At 46.5% G+C, this 6,411-nt stretch overlaps 1 pseudogene; it reads right to left on the minus strand.

Annotated features, from left to right (window-relative positions):
- Positions 1 to 403: 403 nt before the first annotated feature.
- On the minus strand, positions 404 to 1,337 carry LOC144752703 (syncytin-B-like; annotated as a pseudogene).
- Positions 1,338 to 6,411: the final 5,074 nt, after the last annotated feature.

Below are 6,411 nucleotides of genomic sequence, written 5' to 3' on the forward strand. Positions count from 1 at the left end.
AAAAGTATTTACAAATACCAATACAGAGCAAGTTTAAAAATAAAGTGACAATTAAAAAGACAAGAGTCTCACACGGCAGGTCCCGGCTTTCCGCCTCAGGACGATTGAGATTACACACCACACACAATAGTAATGGGGCAGTCTAAGCCTTAGGCACATCACCTGCCTCTTGCCGTGTGGTTTGAACAGGAATGGAACCCCTGGGCAAGGTCATCTGCCATCTCAACATTCCTGAAACATTTTAGTATGGGTGCGGGGAAAAGGTCAGCTCGAGTGCAGGTCGACCTGTACGTGGTCAGTGGGACAGAGGTGAAATGAACTCTGTAGTCACAAAGATGGTGCGGCACATGGCAGCTTAGCAGATTCAGGTTTAACAGTCCCTCCTTTTGCCATGGGCAACACCTCAGTCAATATTGATCCGCATAAGCTCGTCTACAGCTTGTTGATACAGTATTTTTCTATCTTTGGTCCGTTGAGGCGGCGTGGTATGTGGTGTACATCCAATAGCACAGATACAACAGAGTGTGGGCCACAGTGGATGCACAGACAGCAGAAGAACAAGAGAGCTAGCGGAATCAATAAGATTGTCATCATTTTCCAACCCCAGGAGACGAGCAGTTGTCAGAATCCAGAGCTCCAAGATCAGGAAGTTTCAGTTTCTTGATGGATTTCGGAGGCAATTCGGTGAAGCTTGGAGATAGCATCATATACTGACGGTGACGAATCAGGAATATACACACAACAGCTTGCGCCGATGATGCGGCAGGCTCCTCCCCTATCCGCTAAGATGACGTCTAGCACCATACGATTCTGGAGGGCAACCATGCGGGTGGCATCAAGTTCGGCAGAGTAGCTGGTCAGAATTCCTGCAGTCACATTAATTGTTGCTTCAAGGACTCTGGTTAGTCTTCTGATTTGGAGGCTGTTGGACATAGGACCCCAGTACAGCAACAGTCCTTTCATAGCATCATAGAACTGTTGACCTGTGGTGTCTGTCTGATCCACATCTGGCAATTGTCTTTTCTGGTAGTGGTACATATTGTCTCTGTTGAAAGCGGGTGGTAAGAGGAAAGCAATGTAGCATGTAACACTCCAGTCGGGAGGTAACCATGTGTAAGCTTTGTTTCCACACACAAAATGCAATCCTGTAGGAAGGCGAGATATGGGGTGAAATTCTCATAAGTCATTGTAGTATTGCATAGACTGACTCCTACAGGTGTTTTTCCTCGGCCTTGCAGACATAATGTACCAGGGCGTGGCGTGACAGAAATGGCAACTGCTTTAGCTCGAATGGTAACGAAAGTGTAACTCCACGTACCTCGCATAGGGGTGGACATGATGGTACGCATTGGTGCTGAGTCAGAGGCATTACAGATGGTATTGTTGTGGGCATGGAATGTCGAAAGAAAGGGCTGGAATGTGGTAATGTTGCCAGCATCACCACATGAGGGAAAGACGTTTGTCAGGTTGTACATCAGAGTGCAAGTATAAACAGACGAGGCAGGGAACACTAGGAACTGTACAGTGTGTTGAGTTGTATGAGGTAGAAGTCCACATACATAACAGTCAGTTGCACCCACAACTTGATTAATCTGGTGAAGCATTTGGATGAAAGTATTATTACTGAATTCAGAATGTCTGTTGAAGTGGGAATCAGGCCACGGAACATACGATGTTCAGGAACTTCGGATGGTTATGGGGTGTGAGGCAGGACAATGTGATGGGCTGGAGCTGTTTCTTCAATATTCCAGAACACTTCACTGAACAGAACAGCAAGTGTAGTCAGGACAAACAGTACTACTGTCTTGGTACTGTAAACTCTCATTCTAGCTTTTTTCAGCGTGGTGGTAGTACCACAGGTGCATGTGGCCTCTGGATTCATACCGTTCTGTGTCGTTGACTGTTTTCTTCATCGGGGGGAACATTGGCAGACCTTAATGATGGCCTTGTTGGTAATAATTGTTCAAGGGGGTGCGTAGTCTTTGGTACTCATGAATAGGACTGATCGTGACATATCCGGGTTTTGGGAACATTGGTCCCACATTATCGTAACCTCCTGCCATGATAGCTCTGCAAGCGTCCCAAGAGTACTGCAATGTCCTTAAGAGCTGCTGATAGCTAATGCTTCACTGACCAATATTTGTCCCTGGTAACCCACTACTAGGGGTACCCTGGACCCTCAGTCAGGTTTTACTACCGCCCTGCAGCAATGGACACTGGAGTACTAATGGCCCTTGGAGCTGGGCTGGTTCTTCAGCTTAGCCTTGGATCGGAGGTAGTATCCGTCTGTTCCCTTGTTACAAAGTTCAAGTTCAGGTTCAGAATCTGAGTCACAGTCTATTGGTCTGTTGTGGGTCAGAACTTCTTTGTGTACTTTCAAGTTGTCTTCAGTTATGGGATCCACTTTTCTGCAGTGGGAGGCGTGGATCTAGGATTTCTTTCACTCCACTCGCAATGCCGTTCTGGTCCCCAGCAGCACCTGCAAGGGATCCTTCCAGCGAGGCTGCAGAGACTGGGTGTGTGCAAAGTTCTTCACAAGGACAAAGTCTCCGGGTTTGATATCATGGCCAGGGCCCTGAGATTTGTCTGTGACGGAGGCCTGGACCTGTTCATGGAATAAAGACATTCTTTTAGTGAGTTTGTACAGATAATCAGTCAACACTTCTTGGGGAAGGTCAGTCTGGGATTTCAGAGATGGGGCATTCCAAATATTCATAGGTCTACCAAAAACTGTCTCATAGGGCGTAAGGTGTGACTTAGAATGTGGGACTGATCGTATGGACAGCAGAGCTAGAGGTAGAGCATTTACCCAATTCAATCCTGTCTCAGTTGTCATTTTAGCTAATTTCTCTTTCAGGATTCCATTATAACGTTCCACTAATCCTGCTGCCTGGGGGTGAAATGCAGCGTGGAATTTTTGTTTGACCCCCAGTCCCTCTAAGATATGCTTGACCGTCTGGCTGATAAAATGTGATCCTCGATCACTTTGCATCAATCTACAAAGGCCATACGGGGGAAATAATTCCTTCAGGAGTACTTTAGCTGTAGTAATGGCAGTATTATCCTTGGTGGGGTATGCTGCCACCCATTTACTGAATGCACGGACCACCACCAAGACATACTTGTAGCTGTTAACTCTGTTCATTTGGATATAATCCATCAGAAGGACTTCGAAAGGTGCAGAGGGCAGGGCAAATCCTGCTTTCGAAACCTTTCTTCCCTTTCCCACATTGTATCTTAAACAGGTCAGACAGTGCTTGACAAATCGCTCGGCCCGGAGTCTCAATTTGGGATGGTCCCACACTTCTTTGAGCCTAGTATACATGGCTTGGGACCCAATGTGTGCAGGTAAGTGTGTCATTGTAAGTAAGGGTATAACATATGCTGTTGGTAGTTTCCACCTAAGTGTATCCTGAGATCTCCAACATCCCTCCTCATCTAACGTACCATCTGTTTTCCACTGTTCTTTTTCTTCTATGGCAGCGGATTCGCGAATGTCAATAATCCGTTGTCTGGCATCATGCCATTTCTCAGCTTGTGATTTTAGGATGTACATCGTGGCAGGTATTATTCCTTAGGCTGTGTTCCTGGCTGTGCTGTCGGCCAGAGCGTTTCCCTGTCCTACTTCATCAATAACTTTCTTGTGTGCCGTGCATTTGATCACCGCTAAGTAAGCAGGGAGAGTGATGGCTTCCAAAAGGGCATTAACTAATTCACCATGTTGTATAGGCGTCCCATGAGAAGTGAGAAACCCTCTTTCTTTCCATAGTAGTGCAAAATTGTGTACTACCCCAAAAGCATACTGACTGTCGGTGTAGATGTTTACAGTCATGCCTGTACTGAGGATGCAAGCGCGCGTAAGTGCTGTTATCTCTGCCGCTTGGGCTGATTTCTGTAATATTCGGGCAGTCTCAACTACTGTAAGTGCTGTTGTGACAGAATAGGCTGCAGATGTGGTGCCATACGGGAGTTTCAGGCAAGAACCGTCTACCCACAGGTGGCCTTCTGCATCTGTAAGGCTGTGTCCTTAAGGTCCACCCTTCCCTTGGTTTCTACTTCTGTTCGGAATACGTAATCATGATGGGGTGGCTGAGTGAATCGGTCGGTATCAGGTAGGGGTAAGAGTGTAGCGGGAATCAGAGTGGTACAGCGTTGAATAGTTATGTGCGCATTAAACAGGGTGAGTTTGTATCCATACAGTCGGACACTAGTAAGGTGTTGGGTTTTGGTATTATTCAACCGAATGTCAACAGCATGTGGTACCAGAACTGTTAATGGGGACCCTAAAACTATACCCTCTGTCTGGCGTACTGCCACAGCAGCCGCTGCTACAGCGAGCAGGCAGGTAGGTAAAGCTCGGGCGACTGGATCCAAAATGGCAGAAAAATAGGCACAGGGTCGCTTGTGTGTACCATGCATTTGACAGAGAAGTGAGAGGGCACAACCTGACCGTTCGTGTAAAAAGAGAAAAAATGGCTTTTGATAATCAGGTGTACCCAAGACTGGGGCTGAGCACAGAGCCTGTCGTAGGGTCATGAATGCTTCTGCATGCTGTGATGTCCAGGGAATAGATTCAGAAACATCTTTAGCCATCAGGGAAAGAAGTGGCTTGATAATGAGTGAAAAATTTGGGACCCACTTTCTACAGAAGGAGGTGAGACCTATTAGTGCTCTCACGTCTCTTTGGGTGGTTGGAGTAGGAAAGTTCAAAATAGTCTGAATCCTGTCTGGTGTAAGAGTGCGAACCTCCTTAGACAACAGGTGACCTAAGTAAGTCACCTGTTTTCTGCAATACTGCAATTTATCTTAGGATACCTTGTGGCCATGTTCAGCAAGGAATTTGAGGGTCAGTAATGATGCCTGTCGAGCCAATTGGGTAGTTTCTGCTGCTAACAAAATGTCGTCTACATATTGAATAAGAGCCACTCCCTCTGGGAGATGGACCTGGTCAAGTTGTTTTTTCAATGCTTAGCTGTAAATGCTCGGACTTTCTGTATAGCCCTTAGCAGCTCGACAGAATCTATATGATCTGTTCATTAGGGTGAAGCCAAAAAGAAAACGTGAGTCTTCATGAATGGGGATGGAAAATAATGCGTTCTTCAAATCTATCACTGTGAAGGCTTCAGCTGTAGGTGGAATCATGGTGAAGATAGTAGTTATGTCTGAAACTACCGGAAATTGTGGTACTACTATCTTATTAATGGCCCGCAAGTCAATCACAAATCTGTACACCTTTTGGTGTGTAGCCGATCGTTTTAATACCGGCAAAATGGGGCTGCTGCAGACGTTGGAAGAAACCTGTTCCATCACCCCAGCCTGAATGAGGTCTGTTACAATTATTTGTAGTGCGAGCTCTCCCTCTTTAGATATTTTATACTGTGGTAACCTAGGCAAGTGTGCACCTTCCCTGAAAGTGATGTGAACTGATGGCATCTGGATAGTACCAACATGAGTATCAGAAGTTGCCCATAAGGTGTTTGGGATGGTAGCGAAATCTTCCTGAATGTCGGGAAGTTGGAGTAGCTGTACAGACAGTTGGCACGGGGAAATATTGCCATACAGAATGACTCTAACATTATCTGGGGAACATCTGTTAGTGGTACGGTAATGTTTTAACAGATCCAATCCCATGAGATTCTCCGGACAATCTGGTGATAGCAGGAAAGTTGCAGAAGTGTCATCACCGTTAATAGAGAATGGCGTAGGTTTGGAAAGGGGGTTCACAGAGGGCTTACCATCGAACCCTGTCGATGTAATTAGTTTGCTGGATCGAGGAGCCCTCGGAATCAGTGGGGTGGTCAAGGTGCTGCGGGATGCTCCTGTATCTACAAGGAAACTTCCTTTAGCGCCAGCCACCGATGCTGTAACATAAGGTCCCTGTTGATCTACAGGTACCTCCACTGGTTCCTTCCCCCATCCTTGACCTCCCTAAGCTGACCAATACACTGGGCTCATCTCAGTATCGTCTTCGACATAATCCTGATGGGTAGCCTGGCGTTCTGAATTATTATCAAACCTGTTGCCTCTATATTGATATTGAGGTCGGGAGGGGGTGTTGGACTGTCGCGGTTGCGTTTTCCCAGCGGCAATGTTGGCCGCTAATATTGTACAATCTTTCTTCCAATGTCCTGGTTTTTTACAGTAAGCGCAAATATCAGAGGGATGGGGGCCCGGCCTATAGAGTTGCTGGTTCGGTGCTGGAGGGCTCTGGGGTTGCTGGAAAAACCTGACAGTTTGCTGACGGGCATTGTTTTGACCACGGGGGTGGATGTGGGTGTCTAGCTGACTGAGAAATACTTGCTCCTTCAACTTCTTTTTCTTAATTTACTTTTCTTCCTCTGCGTTTTTGTATTGGCTCTCATAATAATGTGCCATAGTCAGTATTGTCGCTGGTGTTGCCGCTGGCCAACT

This window comes from Lissotriton helveticus, chromosome 5_1, assembly GCF_964261635.1.
Source record: "Lissotriton helveticus chromosome 5_1, aLisHel1.1, whole genome shotgun sequence".
Classification (NCBI taxonomy): Eukaryota; Metazoa; Chordata; class Amphibia; order Caudata; family Salamandridae; genus Lissotriton; species Lissotriton helveticus.